Below are 27,772 nucleotides of genomic sequence, written 5' to 3' on the forward strand. Positions count from 1 at the left end.
TGTTAACATCGTACTCTGTCAGCATCGTCCTAGGAAGCCTCCCTCGACCCCTGGGGATACGCGGTGGGGTCACGGCACTTTATTCTTCGAGAGGTCACATGTGTCCCCTAGGAACAAGGAGCCCCCTTCCATAATCAGGGTCCAAATATCAAGTTCTGGAAGAGCTGAATATGATTCGATACTATTATTCAATGGTAGTCATTATTTCAGTATCGGGTCCTATGCTGGGTGGCAACTCCCTCCTGCCCCATCCAGGATCCACCTAGGTTCATTCCTTGCATTGTAGAATCATGTTAAATAGCTTTTCAAAAGAACATTATTTGTGCTTTTTTGAAGTTTCCTGACATTTTCAGATTTAACTCATGGGGAGCCTCAGCTTGGAAAGAGAAGCTGCGCCTCCCAACCTCAGCTGGCCCCAGTGTGGGAGGGTCGGAGCCTGGGCCTTCTCTCAGTCTAACCCTCCTAGGCCTGCCCCCTCACCCCCCCGGGATGCTAATGGTGAACCAGGGAAGGTGTCGCCTGGCTCTTTCACTTGGTGGGAGAGTGAAGCCACCGAGAGGCCAAGCTCCTTTATAATGAGGCCTCTGGTCCCACCAGGGTTTTCAGGCATTTGCTCCTGAGCAGGGTTGCTGAGCTAGAGGAATACGCACCTTAGGGTGGGAAGAGCTGAGTAGTGATGCTCTTAAACCCGGTGTAGCTGCTTCCATCATTTCCAGCGCCATGTTCTGCAGGCCCATTGGAACAGGTACCGAGAGCAGGAGCCTTGGGAACAAATGCACAGCATCAACTGTGCCCTGAACCATCTTCCACTGTCAACCAGGCCTCTGACAATACACTCAGCTGCTGCCTTCTCTCTCAAGCAGCAGTGCAAATCCTTATAAAAACACACGTAGTCATAGATACTGTTAGAGATGCTTCGAGGTCCAACTGACGCTGTCACACACAATACACCACTGGCACATCACACACAGCAGTAATTAAACATCTCTGGATGAAAAGCCCTATCTGTTCAATTCGCTGTAGCTGGAGCTTCTGTTCCACCTGCCAAGCATTCCTAACAGATACAAGTTCCTACAGGAACAGTTGGCTGGAGCCTGGAGTTTACAGCACCGGATGCTTGCTCTATCATCTCTCACTACTAGCAACGCTTTGCAGGCAGAGTCTGGCCCATGAGACAGACTGCTTGGGTTCAGGTCTTGACACCGTTCTTGAGTGACCCGGGTCAAGTCCTGAAGCCCTTGGAACCTCCATCCCCTCATAGTCAGATGCAGGTAATAATATGAGAACTCAGTGAGCAGGGGTGGGGGCAGTGCCTGGGCTGGCAAGAGTACACCCACCAGCCCACCAGAGGTGGCTCCGCCCCACGGGCCTGGAACTCTCCCACGGAATGAATGTGGTAAACAAAATGTAATCATTTTATTTTTTGCATCAGTAAAAAAATATTACAACCAATGGAAACCTATGTGGACCATATATACAGATTAATGATCATATTCTTACAACATAGAAAGATCCTATGAAACAGAAAACGAAATTAACAGCCCAGTTTTCACAAATGGACAAAGCGCTTGTGCTGGCAACTCACAAAGAACCATAAATGGCCCACAAATAACCACGGGTTCCACCAGCAACTGAAGAAATGCAAATTAAATCAACAGAGAGACATTTTCTAGCCTCCATTTTCAGATGATAGCATCGGGCCCCAGTGTTGGTGAGATTGTAGGAAAATGCGGCTTTATACCACACTGCTGGTGCGATGTAAAATTTCTGTTGTTCTAGGGTCAAATTGGAGAAGGAAATGGCAACCCACTCCAGTGTTCTTGTCTGGAGAATCCCAGGGACAGGGGAGCCTGGTGGGCTGCTGTCTATGGGGTCGCACAGAGTCGAACACGACTGATGCGACTTAGCAGCTTAGCAGGGTCAAATTGGCAGCATCTATTCCCTTGTGACTCAGCTGGTAAAGAATCCACCTGCAATGTGGGAGACCTGGGTTCGATCCCTGGGTTGGGACAATCCCCCGGAGAAGGGAAAGGCTACCCACTCCAGTATTCTGGCCTGGAAAATTCCATGGACTATGTAGTCCGTGGGGTTGCAAAGACTCGGACACAACTGAGCAACTTTCGCTTTCATCAAGGCTTTCTAAGCGTTGAGTATCTATGAATTTGTCTTAAGGAAATAATGATAAATGTGCTCAAGGAGCTTTGAGAATGTTCAGTGCTTGCTGCTTATACAGTGAACTGGATTCAACCCAACGCAACAAAAGGGGGTCATTTACATAAATCATGACATGTTCACACCATGAAAAGCTTCATATATTTACACAGCAGTAGAAAAATGTTTACTGATATAGAATGTGCTCTCAATTCATTGTTAGGTGAAGAAACAGCTTAAATAAAAAACTACCTACAGTAAATGCATTTTGGTAAAAATGAAAAGTACATTTTCAGAAAGGAAAAATATTTAGAATCTTACACTCCCCCACCCCCCACCCCATTTTTAACACTGGTTCTCTTCGAGGGGTAGAAATAGGGATAATTCTTATTTTCTTTTGACTTAAAAAAATATTTTCTAACTTCTTTGTAATTTTATAGGCATCACATTTATTTTTTTCTTAAATGAAAGTAAGTTATGATGACTAGTAGAAATTAGCACTGGGTAGGCATGGCTGAAATACTTCTCTTTTTTCTAAAAGATTTTTTTGACGTGGACCATTTTTAAAGTCTTTATTGAATTTGTTACCCCATTGCTTCTGTTTTATGTCTTGTGTTTTTAGCCCTGAGCCATGTGGGATCTTAGTTCCCAGACCAGGGGTTGAACCTGCACCCCCTGTGTTGGAAGGCAGAGTCTTGACCACTGAATGGCCACTGGATGGCCAAGGAGGTCCCCAAATACTTCTTTTTGGTATACTTTTTCAAAAAGTGGTAATAAAGGGCTTTTTCAAGGGTTTTTTTTTTTTTTTGTGAATCTTCTAGTCTTCTTAAAAATTACAGAAGGATCCAAGTTGTACCAGCAGGCACTGTAAATCCCACCAGGGTGGTTTAACTGATTACTAATTAAGCTATCTGAGGTGCTGTCTCCATGCTGCAGGCCTCATTTTGCCCCAAGTAAAACTTAACTTGTAGTGGTGGCTGCGCGGTGCTGGAACAACTGTGAGGACATCTCCATGTCCAAGGGCAGAAAAGCCCCAGCAAGATGGGAGGAGGGGCAAAATCACATTTAGAATCAAACCCCATGCCTGTCAGAGGGCTCAAACATACTTTGTGTGCACCAGGACCCAGAGATCCCACACAGACTGAGACAGAACTGTGTCTGGGTGTCTCCTGAGGAGCTGCGGGTCGGCAGTGGACTGCTGCGGGGCAGGGGCTCTGGGTGCAGCAGACCTGGGTATAGCATAAGCCCTCTTGAAGGAGGTCGCCATTAACCCACCACAGAGCCATGAGAACTTACACAGGACTGGGAAATAGACTCTTGGAGGGCACAAACAGAACCTTGTGCACCAGGACCCGGGAGAAAGGAGCAGTGACCCCACAAGAGACTGTCCCGGACTTGCCTGTGGGTGTCCAGGAGTCTCCGGTGGAGGCGAGGGTTGGCAGTGGCCTGCTGCAGGGTTGGGGGGGCTGTGTAGCAGAGCGTCCATGGGACCTTTTGAAGGAGGTCCTCCACCATAGTTTGGCCTCAGGTCAAATAGCAGGGAGGGAACACAGCCCAGCCCTTCAACAGAAAATTGTGTTAAATATTTACTGAGCATGGCCCCGCCCATCAGAACAAGACCCAGTTTCCCCCTCAGTCATTCTCTCCCATCAGGAAGCTTCCATAAGCCTTTTATCCTTCTCCATCAGAGGGCAGACAGATTGAAAACCACAATCACAGAAAACTAGCCAATCTGATCAAATGGACCAAGGCTTGTCTAACACAATGAAACTATGAGCCATGCCATGTGGGGCCACCCAAGATGGGCGGGTCATGGTGGAGAGTTCTGACAGAATGTGGTCCACTGGAGAAGGGAATGGCAAACCACTTCAGTATTCTTGCCTTGAGAACCCCATGAACAGTATGAAAAGGCAAAATGATAGGACACTGAAAGATGAACTCCCCAGGTTGGTAGGTGCCCAGTTGCTACTGGAGATCAGTGGAGAAATAACTCCAGAAAGAATGAAGAGATGGAGCCAAAGCAAAAACAACACCCTGTTGTGGATGTGACTGGTGATGGAAGTAAAGTCCAATGCTGTAAAGAGCAATACTGCATAGGAACCTGGAATTAGGTTCATATCAAGGTAAACTGGAAGTGATCAAACAGGAGATGGCAAGAGTGAACATTGACATTTTAGGAATCAGAGAACTAAAATGGACTGGAATGGGTGAATTTAACTCAGATGATCATTATATCTACTACTGTGGGCAAGAATCCCTTAGAAGAAATGGAGTAGCCATCATAGTCAACAAAAGAGTCCAAAATGCAGTGCTTGGATGCAATCTCAAAAACGACAGAATGATCTCTGTTCGTTTCCAAGGAAAACCATTTAATGTCACAGTAATCCAAGTCTTTGCTCAGACTAATAATGCAGAAGAAGCTGAAGTTGAGTGGTTCTATGAAGACCTACAAGGCCTTCTAGACCTAACACCCAAAAAAGATGTCCATTTCATTATAGGGGACTGGAATGCAAAAGTAGGAAGTCAAGAAATATCTGGAGTAATGGGCAAATTTGGCTGGAGTACAGAACAAAGCAGGGCAAAGGCTAATAGAGTTTTGCCAAGAGAATGCACTGGTCATAGCAAACACCCTCTTCCAACAACACAAGAAAAGACTCCACACATGGACATCACCAGATGATCAATACCAAAATCAGATTGATTATATTCTTTGCAGCCAAAGATGGAGAAGCTCTATACAGTCAGCAAAAACAGGACTGGGACCTGACTGTGGCTCAGATCATGAACTCCTTATTGCCAAATTCAGACTTAAATTGAAGAAAGAAGGGGAAACCACTAGACCATTTAGGCATGACCTAAATCAAATCCCTTACAGTTATACAGTGGAAGTGAGAAATAGATTCAAGGGACTAGATCTGATAGACAGATAGCCTGAAGAACTATGGACAGAGGTTCATGACATTGTATGGGAGGCAGTGATCAAGACCATCCCGAAGAAAAAGAAATGCAAAAAGGCAAAATGGTTGTCTGAGGAGGCCTTACAAACAGCTATGAAAAGAAAAGAAGCAAAAAGCAAAGGAGAAAAGGAAAGTTATACCCATTTGAATGGAGAGTTCCAAAGAATAGCAAGGAGAGATAAGAAAGGCTTCCTCAGTGATCGATGCAAAGAAATAGAGGAAAACAAGAGAATGGGAAAGACTAGAGATCTCTTCAAGAAAATCAGAGATACCAAGGGAAAATTTCATGCAAAGATGGGCTCGATAAAGGACAGAAATGGTATGGACCTAACAGAAGTAGAAGATATTAAGAAGAGGTGGCAAGAATACACAGAAGAACTGTACAAAAAAGATCTTCATGACCAAGATAATCATGGTGGTGTGATCACTCACCTAGAGCCAGACATCCGGGAAAGTGAAGTCAAGTGGGCCTTAGGAAGCATCACCATGAACAAAGCTAGTGGAGGTGATGGAATTCCAGTTGAGCTATTTCAAATCCTAAAAGATGATGTTATGAAAGTGCTGCACTCAATACGCCAGCAAATTTGGAAAACTCAGCAGTGGCCACAGGACTGGAAAAGTTCAGTTTTCATTCCAATCCCAAAGAAAGGCAATGCCAAAGAATGCTCAAACTACCACACAATTGCACTCATCTCACATGCTAGTAAAGTAATGCTCAAAATTCTCCAAGCCAGGCTTCAACAGTATATGAACTATGAGCTTCCAGATGTTCAAGCTGGATTTAGAAAAGGCAGAGGAACCAGAGATCAAATTGCCAACATCTGTCGGATCATCAAAAAAGCAAGAGAGTTCCAGAAAAGCATCTACCTCTGCTTTATTGACTATGGCAAAGCCTTTGACTGTATGGATCACAACGTAGTGGAAATTTTTCACAACTGTGGAAAATTCTGAAAGAGATGGGAATACTAGACCACCGGACCTGCCTCCTAAGAAATCTGTATGCAGGTCAGGAAGCAACAGTTAGAACTGGACATGGAATAACAGACTGGTTCCAAACTGGGAAAGGAGTACATCAAGGCTGTATTTTGTCACCCTGCTTATTTAACTTATATGCAGAGTACATCATGAGAAATGCTGGACTGGATGAAGCACAAACTGGAATCCAGATTTCAGGAGAAATATCAATAACCTCAGATATGCAGATGACACCACACTTATGGAAGAAAGTGAAGAACTAAAGAGAGCCTCTTGATGAAAGTGAAACAGTAGAGTGAAAAAGTAGCTTAAAACTCAACATTCAGAAAACTAAGATCATGGCATCTGGTCCTATCACTTCATGGCAAATAGATGGGGAAACAGTGGAAACAGTGAGAGACTTTATTTTTTGGGCTCCAAAATTACTGCAGGTGGTGACTGTAGCCATGAAATTAAAAGACACTTGCTCCTTGAAAGAAAAGTTAGGATCAACCTAGACTGCTTGTTATAAAGCAGAGACATTATTCTGCCAACAAAGGTCCATCTAGTCAAGGCTATGGTTTTTCCAGTGATCATGTATGGATGTGAGAGTGGGACTATAACTGAGCACTGAGCACTGAAAGCTGAGCCTAAAGAATTGACGCTTCTGAACTGTGGTGTTGGAGAAGACTCTTGAGAGTCCCTTGGATGGAGATCCAACCAGTCCATCCTAAAGGAAATCATTAAATCAGTTCATTGGAAGAACTGATGTAGAAGCTGAAACTCCAATACTTTGGCCACCTGATGCAAAGAAGTGACTCATTTGAAAAGACCCTGATGCTGGGAAAGATTGAAGGAGGGAGGAGAAGGGGACGGCGGAGGATGAGATGGTTGGATGGCATCACCGACTCAATGGACATGAGTTTGAGTAAGCTCCAGGAGTTGGTGATGGACAGGGAGGCCTGGCGTGCTTCACTCCACGGGGTCGCAAAGAGTCAGACATGACTGAGTGACTGAAGGGAACTGAATTAAGCTCCTGACATGTGAGGCTAAAAACTCATCGAGAGTTTCAGCCTTTGTCTCATCCTGAATCCCACAAAAAGCGAAGTCTTCTGCTCAGCAGAGTGTTCATTACACAATAAAGTGAATGTAGCCCCTGAAAATATTCATGCAAATATCTTCATTAGTAAAATCATGCAATTAACCTGAAATATGTGCTAAATGAAGCAGCCAAATTGTTGCATATTTTCCCAGCTCTTAATTATAATTTTGGTAATCAATTTTTCTCCTGATTACTAAAATGCAAAAAAAAAAAAAAAACCACCCCAAAACCAAAACAATCTTCAGCATATGCACGGATCTGAGGCTGAGCTGGAACGTGAGATAAAGCCTCAGATTGTTTTTAGCAAAGAAGGCCATTAACCTTTCCAGTTTTTGTTCAGCAACAGCATCTCCTGCTCACGCTCATTGCTCATGATGATTGGATTTTAACAAGAGCTTTTCGGATCAAGCGTTAGCCCTTCGTGAACTGTACGTTTTGCGAGCGCCGCTGTCATTAAGGGTTACCAGCACTTCCATTACTGTCTTCCTGGAGTTTATGTCTTAAATGGCTTTTGACTGCAGTGTAAAAATTTTCCCTAAGTGAAAAGGGACATCTAGGCTCACACAGCAAGGTACTCAGCCAGCCCATCCTCGTGGACACATCTCTCGTCTTCTCTGGTCTCTTGTTTCAACCTGCTGAGTTAGGGGCTTTGAGGGTGGGAAGACCATGCAGTGTAGCATCTCCAGTGAACCCTGGGGGAGCTGCTTAGTCTTGGGAAGCCTTGATTTCTATTACCTGTAAAATTCAGGGTAGAGTGAATTCACATGCCAGTGAGGATTGAGATGAGTCCAGTCTCCAGCAAATGTGGAGGCTTGATATCCTTTAACAGGTTCTCCTTGAAACAGTCCAGCTTCTAAGACTGAACAGGAAGTTCACATCCAGAGAGGACAGGCCAGGCCAGGTGGGTACGTGATCTTTCTAGCAAGATGCTGATTTTGACCACTTGACCTTAGAATTCCTCCCAAGACATTGAGATACCTAACGCTCAGTCATGGAAGTAGTGCTGGGAAAAACACATACATGATGCAGAGAGAAAAAAGCCCAGGAAGGCAGGGCCTGGGAAGGCAGGCTGTGCCACACACAAGGATGTCCTGTAAGGGGCGCCTGTTGTTTATGGCAGAGATGCTGTGGCTTTGGGTAATCTATCCTGAAAGTTTTCTAGATACATCAGTACAAGACAGTGATTTTCTGCCAGATGGAAGTAAAAGTAATGTGAGGAAGGGATGCTTCTTTCTAAACGGCTCAAAGACACTCTATAGGCTGCTGCATGGGGCGAGCCCTCTGCTGATGACTCCGGAGGAAACACAGGGAGCAGAGGGAAACTCAGGCTCACGGGTCCCTTGGAGGAGACGTGATTGGGAAGTTACAGAGGAACCTGACCGTGGAGGGCTTCTTCCAGGCAACAGGCCAGGGAGTTATATTTAGATTTACCATGAGCGTGTGGAATCTGCCTCAGGGAAAACACCAAGGCCTGAAGTACCATGTTTGTGCTTGGGTATCTTCCTCAGTTTGTACAAAGCTGGGGGATGGGCTGTGTGGGGTGAGGGAGGGGGGCTCAGCAGCAGCCGTGGAGCTCCGGGAGGGTCAGCAGTGAAGATTCTACCCCGCTACAGGGCTGGAGGCTGTCTGGGGCACCTCCTGGGGACATGGTGTCTGCTGCAGAAGAATACTGGGGATGCGAAGCCCTGTGATGGGTCTCTAGCAAGCAGTGTTCCGGAATTTCTATGTCATTCAAAGAAATATGAGTGAATCGGAGAGAACTCTTGAGAGTGGGGGACTCCTGTTGGGGCTTTCTTGGAAGCTTTGCATCTGTGACTGCAGGAGGTTCTGTCTTGTCTCGACACCTCTGAGCTCACTCCGGCTTCAGTGCCAGCTCGTCTTCTGGGGAAGGAGGCCTTGCTTCTCTTTTCTTCCTCTCTGGCTGGGCCATTTCCTCTCCTGTGGCACAGAACCCTCTCTGTGCTGATCACTCCCAAATGCATTATCTGTGCTGTAGGCTTTTAAAGCCAGATGTTTTGAGGTGGAGAACTAACTTGGAGCAAGCTAGGAGAAACATTTTAGTGATTTGGTTTTTTAAAATGTTAATACCTTTATCATTGTATAAAATGATAATGTGGTTATATTTTCTAAAAGTTGAACAAGTTATAAAAGTACAAAGGATGATGCCCAAGGAAAAACAACCTCAATACTCTACTCCCTGCCACCCTTGAATAACCTCCATCCTCAGTATTTGGTCTCTGCTCTACGGATGAAAAAAACAAATAATATTCTTTGTTGAAAAGGAGGAATTTTACTACATATAGTATTTGTAATGAGAAGGCATTTGACTTGACTTAGATTTGATACTAATGAAATCTGAAGTTGAACTAAAGTAACTGCCACCATTTGGAGACACACACACAGTTAAGAGAAACAAGTTCACTTTCCCCTTAAACTTAAGAAAAAAAGATAAAAACCAGAGAAGCTGAAGTCATCAACTTTTTCTAAGTCCCCATGTTTTAACTCTAGATGGTATTCACTGACTCTGGCATGAAAAAAACCAAAACTGGTCCATTTATCCTACTCCCCTCCCTAATAGCCCCAGGAAATCATTTTTAAAAAGGAAACTGAGTTTTCTGGTAGTTGATTAACAAATATTTATGTCACATAAATCCTCAAAACTTAACTACTACCTGAATTTAACATGTTGAAAATCTGGGGAATAAAATGAATTAGATAATTACAATTGTGACACTTCAATTAATTAATCTGTTTTGTCTTCTCAACTCTGTTTTAGAGCTGAAATCCAAGAAGGCAAGAACACAGTTCAATGGCTTTGAAGATTTTTTGCCTTCTGGTTTTGCCTCAGGAGAAAGAAGAACTTAATATGACTGGAAAAATTAAGATTTCAGTTATACACGATAGAGATAAACTAAAGAATCCCATAGAGTTCAAATTATTGTCTGTGCTCCCAGATGGCATTTTATATCTGTGGTTGAGGGAAGGAGAAATATCAACCTTGCTAATAAGTAAGATAACCAGTTTGAGTGTAATTTCCTGAAATATATTAATGGATGGTTTGGTTTTCTAAAGTAGTCAGGGGACCTGAATCTGAAATTTGGATGTTCTTTTACAATCCATAGAAAAGACATGACAAGTTGTTCTAATGTGATTAGAAGATTATGTCTCATCACATTTCTCTTTCTAAGCACACAGTCTATGAAATTAAGGCAATTAAGAAGAGATCATTGTTGTTGTAACTTGATCCTCCCACTCCCTAGAATTAATCTATCCAATAGAATTAAAGGGTTGCTTCCCTCCTGCCTCTCATTTGTTCATTCACTCATCAATTCTTTCCTTTGCTCATGAACTCATTCATTCATTCATTCGATAAATACTAATTGGGAATTTACTAGTGCCAGCCCCTGCTAGGCATGAAAGGAACAATGACAAATGTAGCAGTCAGTGTGTGCTGGGTAACAAGCCACACTAGTATTTAGTACTGAAACTCAGTCCGTGTGTGTGTTAGTCACTCAGTCGTGTCTGACTCTTTGCAACCTCACGGACCGTAGCCCGCCAGGCTCCTTTGTCTGTAGAATTCTCTAGGCAAGAATACTGGAGTGGCTTGCCATTCCCTTCTCCAGAAACTCAGCTTAAGATATTTTAAAAAGGAATGCTTTCTACACTGTTGGCGGGAATGTAAAATGATGCAGCCGCTATGGAGAATGGTGTAGAGGTTCCTTAAAAACTAAAAATAGAGTTAACATATGATCCTGAAACCCCACTTCTGGGCATGCATCCAGAGTAAACTATAATTTGAAAAGATACACGCACCCTGATGTTCACAGCAGCACTGTTTATAATAGCCACAACAAGGAAACAACCTCAACGTCTATCACAGATGAATGAAGATGTCTCACACACACACACAATGTAATACTACTCAGCTACGAAAAAGAATGAAATAATGCCACTTGCAGCAACATGGATGGGCCTAGAGATGATCGTACTAAGTGAAGGAAGTCAGACAAAGACAAATATCATTTAATATAGCTTATATGTAGAATCTGAGAAAGAAGATACAAATGAACTTATTTACAAAACATGAATAGACCCATAGACATAGGAAAAAAAACTTAAATGGTTACCAAAGGGGAAGGTTGGTGGGGAGGGATAAACCAGGAGTTTGGGGTTAGTATATACACACACTATAGATAAAATAGATCATCAAAAAGGACCTATGTGTAGCACAGGGAACTCTACTCAATATTTTGTAATAACCTATAAGGGAAAAAAATCTGAAAAAGAGTATATATGTTCTTTTGTAAATATATATATAAAGTTATATACACACACAACTGAATCTCTGTGCCATGTACCTGACACTAACATGACACTGTAAATCAACTGCTGCTGCTGCTGCTGCTGCTAAGTCGCTTCAGTCGTGTCCGACTCTGTGTGACCCCATAGACAGCAGCCCACCAGGCTCCCCCGTCCCTGGGATTCTCCAGGCAAGAACACTGGAGTGGGTTGCCATTTCCTTCTCCAGTGCATGAAAGTGAAAAGTGGAAGTGAAGTCGCTCAGTCGTGTCCGACTCCTAGCGACCCCATGGACTGCAGCCCGCCAGGCTCCCCCGTCCCTGGGATTTTCCAGGCAGGAGTACTGGAGTGGGGTGCCATTGCCTTCTCCGTCTATACGTCAATAAAAAAATAGAGGAAAGATATTTAATTCTCACAAGCACCCTGTGACATAGAGTATGAGCCCCGTTTTTAACGTCGACACACAGAGACACAGAGTCACATTATGTAACTCTCAGGGTCTAGGGGGGGATAGACGTTGGATAAATGAACCATGTGTGAAGTCTAGGTGGTCTGTATGCAAGTCTGCTTTCACTGTTTTCTGCAGGTTAGGAGTAGTTCTTAGTTGAGCTTAATTGCCTATGGAATGGTTGGATAATCATGGTTATGCTGAGTTTGAAAAGAGATGGTACCCGGTGCCGTCAGAGCACAGACCAGAGTGACCTGCCCCATGCTGGGGTTGCTGTGGGGCAAGTTTTTCTTTAGTCTAATATCTAGAAATACATTGCAAACACTTTAAAGCCTACTGCCACAATATCTTCCAATAAAGCTGTACCAGCCTGTATCCTTATCAACGTATTATGAGCGTATCCACTCTTTTGCATAAAGGCATATTGGCATAAATCATTAATCATTAAAACATTTAACAAATTAAAAAATCAGAATAACCCCCAAACAATACCACAGCAGAAACAAAACACGACTAAAATCCCGATTTATGTTGGTTGAGTCAGTGTGACTTTGAATTGCCCTAATTTTCATGTAGTCCTTATCAAGTGTATAGTGGCTGAGTTGATGAGACGCTAGCTCACATTTCAGGAGGAATTTGCTTTGGGAAATTGTGCAGTTTTCTTTAAAAGTTTGTGGATAAATTGAGGGTTAAACTGCTTCCAAATGAAATTTAAGGTTTATAGCAACACGTATGGCTCTGAAGGCTATCAAAGTAACAGCTCAGAGCCATTTCAAAGTGCTTACAAGGCTCCTATCAGAATCAGAGCATATATGAAGAGGGAACCCATGGTTTGTCTAGGGCTCACTCATTATAGAACTTCTTTTGGGGTAATAGCACACACTGGCAGGCCATCTTCCCTTCTGAGCAGAGTAAATGTGATAATACTTTATACCTGTATTCATTCACCAAGAAAGGATGGTCATATCCACATTGATAAATGTAGACTTTATGATTTCAACAGTTGTTTATGAAAAGAAGGACTCAGCAGGAAATGCAGATGTGAAACCATGTGAAATCTGACTGGGCTTCTGACTGGGGCTGGTTTAATAAAAGCCATTATGTTTTGCTTTATACCTAGACATTTATATTTTAAATTTAATCAAACTGAAGTCTTATGAGGCATAATTTTATTAAACATGGAACCGATTGAGTTCAATGTTTTTTTTTTCCTTTAAAAATTATTCCAAATTGGACTCAATTGATTCTAAGTGCTCATGAATGGAACGTTTGGTGAAGTCATTGGTGGGGATAGAAAACACTCCCAGTGAATGAGGTCCTTTTTCTTATGGAATTTCATGCTATGTCACTAACAGAGAATACGACCGCCCCTCTCAGAAGGCTCACATTCATGAGAGAACAGTGTGTTCTGTGGTTTTGAGGTGTGATTACTATGAAACTGAGTTTAGGAAAACCATCATATAGTACTGAATCCATATAAAGAACTTCTCTCTTGCACCAAGCTATCCAGTCCACAGGAAACTCCTATCGATTGCATCTCTGATAACCTGATTCATCCAGTTCTCTAAGTATGCTCTGCCCAGTTCAGGACCACTGCCTGTGCCTGTGGAGCCTCCCAAGGCTCTTCCAGCATCCATTCCAGCCCTGGGTGGCGGATGGAGTTTGGTACCAATCCAGCAATCATTGCCCTTCTCGCTAAGAAGACCCAACAAACTAGGGAGAAGATGACCCCCAACTCCAACCTATGGGGAGATTCTGGTTCATCCCAGCCAAGCAGGGTAGCCCTGTCACTGCAGTGAATGGTCCAATGGGCCATGAGGACAGTTTTCTTGTGGCTAAAAAAAAAAAAAGACAAAACTAACTGGAGGTGTTGATATCCTTTCCTTTGGCTATTGATGTACTTGGATGTCATGCCTGGAAAGAAGGCCCCCATCGAGCCCCCAGCCCCAGGATGAGGCCAGCATGGGGCGGGGCGGAGGGGCTGGGGCTCACTTTCTGCGACCATCTTTCCTCACTCCTTTGCCCTGTTCAACTCCCTCAGCTCCTGTAAAATCTTCTTCCCCCCACCACATGTGTACTTTCTTAATAGCTTTACCCTAGTTTCGCAGCCTTGCCTTGCTTTGATGAACTTGACAGTTTTCAGGAACACCAGTTGGGTATTTTGTAGCTGTTCCCCTCTGGGAATCTGTTTGATGCTATTTTCATGCTGAGTTTGGTGATGAGTTTTGAAGATCAAGACTTCCAGAGGTAAAGTGTCTTTCTCACCACATCCTGTCAAGGAAGGGTCCATGCCATCGACATGATTTATCCCTGCAGAGGCTGACCTGGATCTATTTGGTTTTCTCCACTGTACAGTGCTCTTTGGAAGGTTGCTCCATGCAGACCGCACTTAAGGAGTGAGGGCTTGTTCCTCCAGAGGGTTGTTTCAGGGAAGGCTTGGCAGGGCTGTCAGGGAGGCCCCCCGCCAGGGTCACCCATGGAATCCTGCGTTCCCCAGGAGCGGACCAGGCTCAGTGTCTCTGCCACACTCTGTCACCGTCTGGGCCCAGCCCGCGACCCGTGTGGCCTCAGTACAGATGTGGCAATGGCTTTCAGAACGTGGAGCTGGGACTGTACGGCAGTTCCCTCCCTGCAGTCAGAGATGTTCGGGATACCTCCTCATGGACGCCCGGGCCACAGGGAGAAGCCACATGTAAGTGTTTCACTGACAGTCCCAGCCGAGTTCCCAGCCGAGTTCCCAGCCGCTAGCGCCAACCACCAGCCACGTGAGAGATGAGGCCACCGGCCTCTCCATGAAGGCCTGGGCATCCTGGAGCAGCGACAGGCTCTTCCTGCTGTGCCCTGTCCGATTTCCTGACCCACAGAGTTTTCAGGCATTAGAAAAGGGATTGTTTCTCGCCACTCGGTTTTGGGATGACGTGTCATGCAGTACTGGTAACTGGAACGCTGCCCACCCTCGCTTCCATGAGGGCAGCCTGTCCTTCTAATAAGCCTCCCTGCTTTACCGATGTGGCTGTGATGGCTTCAGTGATGCCCACCCTGAGGAGTCGCTGAAGACCCTCCCTGGCCTGTTGTGTAAGGAGTCGCCGGTGCCACCGGTGAGAGGTGTTGAAAAGAACATTCTGCTTCTGACGGCAGCAAAACCCACAACTACACAGCCACCCAGAGCTCTCCCAAGCCTGGGGCTCCATGCTCCTGCACCCAGGCTGTGGATGTCTCTGCTTGAAGAAAGTCCTTTATGAGTCACCCTTGACAGCACGTTCATTTGAAGGGCTGGGGTGCGCACAGCAGGAAGGGTGGAGAGAGCCACTCAGTGCCCCTGAGGCAAGCCTACAACCCACCCGGCTCACGGAAAGGCTCAGCCTCTTCTGAGCAGCGCAAATTGAAACGGGGAGGCCAATCCTTTGACTCAAAGAGGCCTCTGGCAAGGTCGTTAGAGCTGCAATTTTCTGCTTATAAAAGGAAATTGAAGCATGATTTTGCGCAAACAAGATTTGCTGATCTCTAATGCATCCCAGAGTGTTTATTCACCACCTTTTGGAAAATTAGAATTTCTGTTTAAACAAAAGATTTTCTTCTCATAATCTATTTATGGCTGACATTGTGAAAGTCATTTCATAACACAACTCAAAGAGCGAGAAGCAGAAAGTGAGGGGAAAGGGCAGAAGGATGACGAGGGTCACAGACATGAGAGAGGAGTAATTACTGGGTTTTAGCAACCCCCTTTATGCAAGCATTGACCCGGGGAGGGAGGCAGGAAAGAGAGATGAAAGGGCGGACGGGGAGGGCAGAGGCCACTGCTGGGACCCCCTGGGCATTCATCCCAGCCCTCCTTCATAAAGGCATTCTGAGTCCATTCCACGTCTACCCCGATCTCAAAGCAGACACCCCTCAGGAGAACTGCTCCCACCGAGGGCTCCAGGATGGGTCTGTACACCCAAGGGCACTGAGGGGTAGGATAGCGTGGATGGAAATTCTTGAGTCAGCTGGCTTGGACTAAAACCTCAGCTTTTCCACTTAAAAGCTATGCAGGATTGACCGAGTAAGCTAACTTCTCTGGACCTGAGTTTCCTCTTCTGTAATGATTGCTGCTGCAGCTAAGTCACTTCAGTCGTGTCCGACTCTGTGCGACCCCATAGACGGCAGCCCACCAGGCTCCCCCGTCCCTGGGATTCTCCAGGCAAGAACACTGGAGTGGGTCGCCATTTCCTCCTCCAATGCATGAAAGTGAAAAGTCAAAGTGAAGTCGCTCAGTCGTGTCCGACTCCTAGCGACCCCATGGACTTCAGCCCACCAGGCTCCTCCGTCCATGGGATTTTCCAGGCAAGAATACTGGAGTGGGGTGCCATTGCCTTCTCTGTAATGATCAGACCCTCCTTATAGGGCCGTAAGAGGACTGAGTTAGCGCTTATGATGATGCCTGGCACAGAGCGTTTCACTAAATAAATAAAGCCCATCTCATTTGCTTCACCAGTATTTGGCTCAGGAATAGACGTGACTGTCTCCAGCCAAACATACAGGAGAGGAAATTGACCGCCTCCCTTCTTGCTATGTGAGAAAACCCCCGACTCCATCTGTGTGACTGAGCATTAGGGGCCTGACAGTCAACCACTGAGGCCTTCCTAAGAAAATGACTTCACCATCAGTGCCTCAGTTAACAGCTGGCCATGAGTTCTCAGCAGGCATCCTGCACACCTGGAAACTTGGTGAAGTGAAAAAAACAAAAGCTGCAACTTACTCTCAAGCGCAGTGACATTCTCAGCTTACTGCAACCATTCACAAAGCTGGTGCAACGAGGTATTTGGTGGTGGTGGTTTAGTCGCTAAGTCACGTTTGACTCTTGCGATCCCATGGACTGTAGCCTGCCAGACTCATCTGTCCATGGGATTTCCCAGACAAGAATACTGAAGTGGGTTGCCATTTCCTTTTTCAGGGAATCTTCCCGACCCAGGAATCAAACCTGGGTCTCCTGCAATGCAGGCAGATGATTTACCAACTGAGCTATGAGAGAAGCCTTGGTATTTGGTAGATAGTCTCAGCTATAGATGGGCACTTGCCATCTGCCTCTACAACGATGAAGTCACAAGCTGCGGTGCTCACTGACCCTCAACAATCCCTGAAAGGAGTTCAGGGTGGAGACTGGGTATGGGGCACTCTGTGCTCTGGGAAAATTGGTAGAACAGGCCTTCAGATGGCTAAAAATTTTTGGGAAAAGGTTATATGAGCCAAATTCTTGTATCTCCTCATATCTGGAAAACCACTAAAATCATAAATGGTGACAACTGCTTCTCGTGACTAGCAGTAACCTTCAGGAGACTAGTGGCAAACTTCTGCAAAAATGTGTGCTTGACTGCATGTCCTAGCATGGGAAAGAAGATGCTCTGCCCCTGCCTATTATGGGATGGTGAAGGTATACCACCAAATAAGATTCTAGACACTCATTAAGTCCTCCGCCTGCGGCAGGAAAGTATGAGGTGGCACAGCTGTGCAGGGCTTAACAAAGCAAGCATCTTCTTAAACGACCAAAAAGGCATCTGTTGCAATCTGGCTGCAGAAACACAGAAGCTGGGAAGGCATACGTCTGGGAGCAGGAGGTTCACGATGGAAGACCTAGCTCTGTGGTTTGGGGCGGGTCGCTTAAGCTCACTGTGCCTCCACTCCCCCTCTTTAGAGTGGTCATGGGGTCCAGACGACCTGTAGCGCCCTCTGTGCCTCTGGAATACCACCCCTGCTCCTCCCCACCTCCGACTTTCAACAGTTTTCCCCGGTTCATCTATTTATTATAACATTTTATTTATTAATGTTTTGGAGGCAGAAAAGTCATAGAGACTAGGGTTTGTCTGTGAGGGGCAAACTCATGTTTTTTGTATGGGTTCAAGAAAACACAATGCAGTGGAAAGTTTTATCATAGAAAAAGACAAAAAAAAGATTTTCTTTATCCTGTTTGTAACAGATATTTTCTCATATTTAGCAACAAGATAAAGTGAGAATGTGGGCTGACTGCAGGGTCAGGAGATCTGGCTCATAATAGCCATGTGATGTTGGGCAAGTTTACTCACTTATTCAGTGAATACATATATTCATAGGCTTGGGCCGGGCAATGGCCAAGACACTGGAAAGTCAGTTGTGAGCAAAATGGTGAGTTCCTGCCATCCTGGTGCTTACAGGCTAGAGAGAGAAAGATGCTAATCAGATAACCACAGATATACCTGCACACCATGAGAGGAGCTCTGAAAGGAAGGATGGGTCACTATGATGAAAGTGATAAGGCAAGATCTGCAAGATTTGAGAAGGTCTCCCTGAGGAGTGATGCTGAGCCGAGACATAAGTAGATGTAGATGACAGGAAAGGAGTGGAGTGGAAGGACAGCATTTCAGGGAAAGAACCAGCATGTGCAAAGGCCCTGGGGTGGAAAGGAAGCCAGCACAGCCTAGAACTAGCTCGGGGCGTCATTTACTCTTCTGCTTAGAAACAAGTGAAGATATAAACATGCCTCTAGGGCACTGTGAAGATCGAATGAAATGCCCTGTGAGGAAGTGCCCATCAAGTGCGTCCTCTTTCCAGTCTTGAGAAAACCAGGCAGGGAGGACCCTGAAGTTCTCATCCCAGGGATGGAGGCCAAGGGGAATTGGGTTATAGATCCCAGGAAAGCGATTTCTTCATGCTGCCTCTTTATTGCATGTGGGTCACGTGTCTTTGCCTTTAATCTGTTTATTGCTCTGGTCTCACGGTGAAGGTCACGGCCAGGCCTTATTTCTTAGGGCATTTTCTGCTTTAAGTCACGCAGACTCCTGGCCCTACATTCCTGCAGATAGTTCTATCCAACTTTGGGACGTGCCCCAGCTCCTGGGGTCTTAGCTGTGCAACGCTGCCCTCTGCTGGCCACAGCTAGCGGTCTGTGGCTGCTCTAAGGTGGGGGCTGGACACCAGGCTCATCTTTCAATTTGTGGATGGAGCTGGGTCTCCATTCACACTGGCTGGTCAGCCTGCGTCCCTTCCTCTCTTCTCTGTGCTTCCCTTCACCCACCAAATGGGTACATGACACCCCGCCCCCCAGCACTGCCCGTCCACGATCTTACTGGGATGTGCACAGCACAGAGAGTCAGGAGCTTGGAGGTGGTCAAGTGACTTCCCCACGGTCTTCAGTGATGAGCCTGGGCCAGTTCGTGGCCTGTAACCTTGAACAGGGCTTTGTGCTTAGGAGCCCCCCTCCCCTTAGAAATTATTAATAGATTTTGAACAAAGGACCTACATTTCATTTAGTGCTGTTATGAGGCCAGTCCTGCAGTGGGAGTTGGGCTTCATTCCAAACCCAGGGCCCTATCGCCTTCCCCAGCCTTCTTTCTAAATCACACATCTGTCACCTCCCTGTTTAGCCCCCCAAGACGACACCTCCATACCTGTAGGATGAAGCATCTCATCTCTCAGTACAGGGATTCTTAATGCTGCCGTGCACACCCGGAGAAGGGAAAGCGATGGAGGGTCACTGATGCCCTGGGCAATCTGCCCAGAGCAATAAAGTCAGAATTCTGCAGGCCAGACCCCAGCATTGCCTGGTGCAAAAGTGTTTCAGATGATCCTAACAATCAGGCAGGCTGGAGTGCCATGGTGGAGGCCCTGGCATAGTTTCTGGTGTTCAGTGAGTATTAACTAAATGTCCTCCAATTTTTTTTAGAGCCATGAACTGAATTGTGAATGAGAAGAGAAACACTTTGGGCTCCATGCTTGCATCAGAATATGGTAATAAACATGTTTCAATGCTATTCTCTCAAATCATCCCACCCTTGCCCTCTCCCACAGAGTCCAAAAGACTGTTCTTTATATCTGTGTCTCTTTTGCTGTCTCACATATAGGGTCATTGTTACCATCTTTCTAAATTCCATATATATGCATTAATATACTGTATTGGTGCTTTTCTTTCTGGCTTACTTCATTCTGTATAGTAGGCTCCAGTTTCATCCACCTCATTAGAACTGATTCAAATACATTATTTTTTAATAGCTGAGTAATACTCCATTGTATATATGTACCACAGCTTTCTTATCCATTTGTCTGCTGATGGACACCTAGGTTGCTTCCATGTCCTAGTTATTATAAACAGTGCTGTGACAAACACTGGGGTACATGTGTCTCTTTCAACTCTGGTTTCCTCAGTGTGTATGCCCAGCAGTGGGATTGCTGGGTCGTATGGCAGTTCTATTTCCAGTTTTTAAGGAATCTCCACACTGTTCTCCATAGTGGCTGTACTAGTTTGCATTCCCACCAACAGTGTAAGAGGGTTCCCACTTCTCCACACCCTCTCTAGCATTTATTGTTTGTAGACTTTGATAGCAGCCATTCTGACCTGTGTGAGATGGTACCTCATTGTGGTTTTGATTTGCATTTCTCTGATAATGAGTGATATTGAGCATCTTTTCACATGTTTGTTAGCCATCTGTATGTCTTCTTTGGAGAAATGTCTTTTTAGTTTTTTGGCCCATTTTTTGATTGGGTCGTTTATTTTTCTGGTATTCAGCTGCATGAGCTGCTTGTATATTTTTGAGATTCTTTGTCATTTGCTTCATTTGCTATTATTTTCTCCCATTCTGAAGGCTGTCTTTTCACCCTGCTTATAGTTTCCTTCATTGTGCAGAAGCTTTTAAGTTTAATTAGGTCCCATTTGTTTATTTTTGCTTTGAAATCCTTGCAACCACCATTCAAACTGGTGGTTGACCAGTTTTCCCAGCACCACTTGTTAAAGAGATTGTCTTTTCTCCATTGTATATTCTTGCCTCTTTTGTCAAAGATAAGGTGTCCATAGGTGCATGGATTTACCTCTGGGCTTTCTTTTTTGTTCCATTGATCTATATTTCTGTCTTTGTGCCAGTACCATACTGTCTTGATGACTATAGCTTTGTAGTATAATCTGAAGTCAGGCAGGTTTATTCCTCCGGTTCCATTCTTCTTTCTCAAGATTGCTTTGGCTATTCAAGGTTTTTTGTATTTCCATACAAATTGTGAAATTATTTGTTCTAGTTCTCTGAAAAATACCATTGGTAGCTTGATAGAGATTGCACTGAATGTATAGGTTGCTTTGGGTAGTATACTCATTTTCACTATATTGATTCTTCTGATCCATGAACATGGTATATTTCTCCATCTATTTGTGTCATCTTTGATTTCTTTCATCAGTGTTTTATAGTTTTCTATATATAGGTCTTTTGCTTCTTTAGGTAGACTTATTCCTAAGTATTTTATTCTTTTCATCACTATGGTGAATGGAATTGTTTACTTAATTTCTCTGTTTTCTCATTGTTAGTGTATAGGAATGCAGGGAATTTCTGTGTGTTAATTGTATATCCTGCAACCTTACTATATTCATTGATTAGCTCTAGTAATTTTCTGGTGGTGTCTTTAGGGTTTTCTATGTAGAGGATCATGTCATCTGCAAACAGTGCGAGTTTTACTTCTTCTTTTCCAATCTGGATTCATTGCTTTTTCTTCTCGGATTGCTGCGGTTAAAACTTCCAAAAGTATGTTGAATAGTAGTGGTGAGAGTGGGCACCCTTGTCTTGTTCCTGACTTTAGGGGAAATGCTTTCAATTTTTCACCACTGAGGATAATGTTTGCTGTGGGTTTATCATATATGGCTTTTATTGTATTGAGGTATGTTCCTTCTATGCCTGTTTTCCGGAGAGTCTTTTTTTTTGTTTTCATAAATGGATGTTGAATTTTGTCAAAGGCTTTCTCTGCATCTATTGAGATAATCAAATGGTTTTTATCTTTCAGTTTGTTAATGTGGTGAATCACATTGATTGATTTGTGAATATTAAAGAATCCTTGGATCCCCAGGATAAAGCCCACTTGGTCATGATGTATGATCTTTGTAATATTTTGTTGGATCCTGTTTGCTAGAATTTTGTTGAGGATTTTTGCATCTATGTTCATCAGTGATGTTGGCCTATAGTTTTCTTTTTTTGTGGCATCTTTGTCTGGTTTTGATATTAGGGTGATGGTGGCCTCATAGAATGAGTTTGGCAATTTACCTTCCTCTGCAATTTTCTGGAAGAGTTTGAGTAGGATAGGTGTTAACTCTTCTCTAAATTTTTGGTAGAATTCACCTGTGAAGCCATCTGGTCATGGGCTTTTGTTTGTTGGAAGATTTTTTATTACAGTATCAATTTCCATACTTGTGATGGGTCTGTTAAGATTTTCTATTTCTTGCTGGTTCAGTTTTGGAAGCTTATACTTCTCTAAGAATTCGTCCATTTCTTCCAAGTTGTCCATTTTATTGTCATACAGTTACTAATAGTAGGATCGTATGATCCTTTGAAACTCCAGTACTTTGGCCACCTCATGCAAAGAGTTGACTCATTGGAAAAGACTCTGATGCTGGGAGGGATTGGGGGCAGGAGGAGAAGGGGACGACAGAGGATGAGATGGCTAGATGGCATCACTGACTTGCTGGATGTGAGTCTGAGTGGACTCCGGGAGTTGGTGATGGACAGGGAGGCCTGGCGTGCTGCGATTCATGGGGTCGCAAAGAGTCGGACACGACTGAGCGACTGAATTGAACTGAATGATCCTTTGTATTCCTCTGTAGTCTGCTGTGATTTCTCCATTTTCATTTCTAATTTTGTTGATTTGATTCTTCTCCCTTTTCTTCTTGATGAGTCTGGCTAATGGTTTGTCTATTTTATTTATCTTCTCAAAGAACCAGCTTTTAGTTTTGTTGATTTTTGCTATAATCTCCTTTGTTTCTTTTTCATTTTTTCTGCTCTAATTTTTATTTCTTTCCTTCTACTAACCCTAGGGTTCTTCACTTCTTCTTTTTTTCTAGTTGCTTTAGCTGTAAAATTAGGTTATTTATTTGATTTTTCTCTTGTTTCTTGAGATAAGCTTGTATTGCTATGAACCTTCCTTTTAGCACTGCTTTTACTGAATCCCGTAGGTTTTGAGCTGTTGTGTTTTCATTTTCATTCATTTCTATGAATATTTTGATTTCTTTTTTGATTTCTTCTGTGATTTGTTGGTTATTCAAAAGCATGTTGCTTAGCCTCCATATGTTGTATTTTTAATAGTTTTTTTTTCTGTAGTTGACATCTAATCTTACTGCATTGTGATCAGAAAAGATGCTTGAAATGATTTCAAGTTTTTGAATTTACCAAGGCTATATTTATGGCCCAGGATGTGATCTAGCCTGGAGAATGTTCCGAGTGCACTTGAGAAAAAGGTGAAATTCATTGTTTTGGGGTGAAATGTCCTATAGATATCAATTAGGTCTAACTGGTCTATTGTATCATTTAAAGTTTGTGTTTCTTTGTTAATTTTCTGTTTAGTTGATCTATCCATAGGTGTGAATGGGGTATTAACATCTCCCACTATTATTGTGTTATTGTTAATTTCCCCTTTCATACTTGTTAGCATTTGCTTTACATATTGTGGTGCTCCTATGTTGGGTGCATATATATTTATAAATGTTATAGCTTCTTCTTGGATTGATCCTTTGATCATTATGTAGTGTCCTTCTTTGTCTCTTTTCATGGCCTTTATTTCAAAGTCTATTTTATCTGATATGAGTATTGCTACTCCTGTTTTCTTTTGGTCTCTATTTGCATGGAATATCTTTTTCCAGCCCTTCACTTTCAGTCTGTATGCGTCCCTTGGTTTGAAGTGGGTCTCTTGTAGACAGCATATACAGGGGTCTTGTTTTTTTATCCATTCAGCCAATCTTTGTCTTTTGGTTGGGGCATTTAGCCCATTTACATTTAAGGTAATTATTGATAAGTATGCTCCTGTAGCCATTTACTTTGTTGTTTTGGGTTCAAGTTTATAAACCTTTTCTGTGTTTCCTGTCTAGAGAAGATTCTTTAGCATTTGTTGAAGAGCTGGTTTGGTGCTGCTGAATTCTCTCAACTTTTGCTTGTCTGTAGAGCTTTTGATTTCTCCTTCATATTTGAATGAGATCCTTGCTGGGTGTAGTAATATGGGTTATAGGTTTTTCTCTTTCATCACTTTAAGTATGTCTTGCCATTCCCTTCTGGCCTGAAGAGTTTCTGTTGAAAGATCAGCTGTTATCCCTATGGGGATCCCCTTGTGTGTTATTTGTTGCTTTTCCCTTGATGCTTTTAATATTTGCTCTTTGTATTTGATCTTTGATAATTTGATTAATATGTGTCTTAGGGTGTTTTGCCTTTGGTTTATCCTGTTTGGGACTCTCTGGGTTTCTTGGACTTGAGTGGTTATTTCCTTCCCCATTTTAGGAAAGTCAACTATTATCTCAAGTATTTTCTCATGCCCTTTCTTTTTGTCTTCTTCTTCTGGGACTCCTATGATTTGAATGTTGGGTCATTTAACATTGTCCCAGAGGTCTCTGAGGTTGTCCTCATTTAATTCTTTTTTCCTCTCTGCTTCATTTATTTCCACAATTCTATCTTCTACCTCACTTATTCTATATTCTGCCTCAGTTATTCTACTGTTGGTTCCCTCCAGAGTGCTTTTGGTCTCAGTTATTGCATTATTCATTTCTGACTCTTTTTTTTTTTTTTTAATTTCTTCAGGTCCTTGTTAAACATTTCCTGCATATTCTCAATCCTTGTCTCTAGTCTATCTGTAACTCCATTTTGTTTTCAAGATTTTGGATCATCTTTACTATTATTCTGAATTCTTTTTCAGGTAGACTCACTATCTCCTCTTTGGTTTGGTTTGGTGGGTATTTATCTTGCTCTTTTACCTTCTGATTATTTCTCTGCTTTTTCATTTTGTTTAGATTGCTGTGTTTGGGGTGGCCTTTCTGTAGGCTGGAAGTTTGTGGCTCCTCTTTACTGTGGAGGTTGCTCCCTGTGGGTGGGGTTGGACTAGTGGCTTGTCAAGGTTTCCTGGTTAGGGAAGTTTGAGTCGATTCTGGTAGGTGGAGCTGCATCTCCTCTCTGAAGTGCAATGAAGTGTCCAGTAGTGAGTTTTGGGGTGTCTATGGGTTTGGTGTGACTTTGGGCAGCCTATATTTTAATGCTCAGGGCTGTATTCCTGCATTGCTGGAGAATTAGCATGGTATGTTTTGCCCTGAAACTTGTTGGCTCTTGGGTGGAGCTTGGTTTCAGTGTAGTTATGGAGGTTTTTGAATGAGCTCTTGTCGATTAATGTTCCCTGGAATCAGGAGTTTTCTGATGTTCTCAAGTTTTGGATTTAAGCCTTCTGCCTCTGGCTTTCAGTCTTATTCTTACAATAGCCTCAAGACTTCTCCATTCATACAGCACAGATGATAAAACATCTAGGTTAATGGTGAAAAGATTCTCCACAGTGAGGGACACCCAGAGAGGTTCACATGTAACACAGAGTTACATGGAGAAGAGAAGAGGGAGGAGGGAGATAGAGGTGACCAGGAGGAGAAGATGAAGAGTCAAAAGGGAAGAGACCAATCGATCCAGTAATCAGTTCCCTAAGTGTTCTCCACAGCCTGGAACACGCAGAGAGATTCACAGAGTTAAGTAGAGAAGAGAAGGGGGAGGGAGGAGATAGAGGTGACTTCGGGGAGAAAAGGGAGAGTCAAAAGGGGAGAGAGCAATCAAACCAGTAATTACACCCCAAGTGAAAATGGATACTGAAGATTAGATTCTTAAGGTACAAAATTGATAACAAATACCAAGAAGCAAAGATTAAAAATCTACAGTAGAGGTTAGACTCTCAAAAATACGATATTAAAAATACAAAACATCCAGCACGGAGTGAGAGGAGACACAGACGCTCAGGGAGCATTGGTCTCCAGGTCTCAGGGAGCCGGCACCAGAGTCTATCTCCCTTTAGCCCAGATGACGTCCTGAGAACCCTTCTTCTCATCAGGCCACTGCAGATCTTTGAGACCGACTCCTGGGGTCTGTGTTCTCTCTGAGTACAGCTTTCCAGGGCACAGGGCATCCCACCGTCCACTGTTGGCTGCCCATTTCCTTTCTGCCAGGCACTGCTCTGGGCACAGAGCCTGGAAGGTGACTGTTTCCAGGTCAGCCAGTCAGCAATTTTTAGAACTGCAGGCTGCGGGGTATGGAAACTTTTTTTTTTGTATATTTTCATTAAAATTTTATTTTTACTTAAATGGTTGCAAGAAAATATAAAACCTACTGCACACTTTCAAAAACAGATGGGTAGTAGGTAGCCGAATTTTACTATGCTGGTTATGAAATGAAACTAACAAGAAGAAGAAACATGCAACAAATCTTTTTGCCAATTTTAGGTGCTGGGCATTTCCCCAGGGATTCCCATGGCAGTGCTGGCTTCCTTAAGGCTTTGTATGCTGATAACACAGACTCTTCTTGAGGGCTGGGTTCTTCTGTGACAAAGACGCATCCTAGTGACTTTGTGGCTGCCTGGAATCTTCCTTTCCCCGTGGTTGCCAGCTGGATGGTGTTACACCAGATCCCACAGTTAAGTTACACAACTGGCTACGTCTAGATTGAAAGACAGCAAAGCCCAGGGTAACTCCATCATGCCCACATATAGCACAGAATGAGAAATTCAGTGTTAAGCCTGAAAGGCAGGATGTGGGGGTGCAAGGCAAAGCAGGTTAACAGAATTGAGAGAGGAGGGTCTTCCAGGGTTTGTCCCTGTGGAGCTGGCCATTCCAGGGCTCTCTTCTGGAAGCCTTTCTTTAGTCACATTTTAGAAATTCATATTGGATGTCAGCAGACTCAAAGTTTCGAGAAATACTGGAGAAATCTGTGCACGTTGCTTAGTTCAGTGTTTTCCCAGCTTAATCACGGAACATTTTTTTGGTTTGTTTTGAATAGCAGCTATTTTTATCCACTCTTTAGAAAACACCTGCTTAGACAGTATATTGTTTCATGCTTTTAGCTGCAACAGAATCACCCCTTATATAGAAGGAGGGCCACGGTGTGCACCTTTGCCAACGTGTATGTGAGCTCTTAGGCTAGTCCACTAACGGGAGTGATGACAGGTGTCACATGGCAGCTTGAACTTACACCTGCATGACACTTCTAAGAAGGGTTGCACACTTACAAGTGGGGCTACTTAGTTTATTTTAGGGAGTGCGTACCTGCAACATGCCAGGCCTTGTGCCAGGCACCAGACACATGGCAAGGAGTTTGAGGACACTGTGATGTGTATTAAAGGCATGTTTAAAACGTTGCGGATCACAAAAGAGGAAGGGTACCTCTCCTCGAGAGAACTGAGGCTAGCACGTTTTTTTTTTTTTTTCCCCTTGAAAGGGAACAGTTGACTTGGGTCTTAAAGGTTGAATAGAAGGTTACCAGGCCGAGATGCAGGTGGGGTTGGGGACAGATTTCAGGGGCCACAAACAGAGACATGTGTTGGTTGAGGGGTGGTGGGGTAAGATTCAGAGCCCACTCCCACATGTGGGTTCATTCTTCCACACCCAGCAATCCCCCGACAGCAACTGGGGGTCCTGCAGTTCAAGTCGCCTCTGACACATCTACTCAGAGACAGCATCTCACGCCTCGGGCTCAGGGCTCTGTGTCAGCTCCAATCACAGTCCAGTTGTTACCTGTGCTCCTGCCCTAGCAGCTATAATTCAGAAGTTTCCACAACCCTCTCTTTGGGTTTGATTGATTTGCTGGAGTGGCTCAGAGAACTCAGGAAAATATTTTACTTACCAAGTAGATGACATCCGGATGGAAGAGCTGCACGGGGCAGGGTGGGGGAAGAGGTGCAGGTGCACCAGCTCCCTAACGTGACTGTCTTCACCAGCCTGGACGCCTTCTGAGCCCCTGCCTTTTACGTTTTTATGGCGGCTTCGTTACTGAGGCGTGGTTGATTAAACCACTGGCCCCTGGCACCAGAGGCAACCTCCAGCCCCTCCCACTCCCTGGAAGTGTAGGGGGTGGGACTGAGATTTCCAACCCTCCAATCACA

General features: G+C 44.0%; 1 long non-coding RNA gene across 1 annotated transcript; it reads right to left on the reverse strand.

Annotated features, from left to right (window-relative positions):
- On the reverse strand, nt 1-27,652 carry LOC138991699 (uncharacterized). The gene is made up of 3 exons (XR_011467566.1): nt 27,514-27,652; nt 651-762; nt 1-107 (listed from the first exon to the last, which is right to left on the reverse strand). It is a non-coding gene; the product is annotated as an uncharacterized lncRNA (long non-coding RNA).
- Nucleotides 27,653-27,772: the final 120 nt, after the last annotated feature.

This window comes from Bos mutus, chromosome 18 (genome assembly GCF_027580195.1).
Source record: "Bos mutus isolate GX-2022 chromosome 18, NWIPB_WYAK_1.1, whole genome shotgun sequence".
In the NCBI taxonomy this organism is placed as follows: Eukaryota; Metazoa; Chordata; class Mammalia; order Artiodactyla; family Bovidae; genus Bos; species Bos mutus.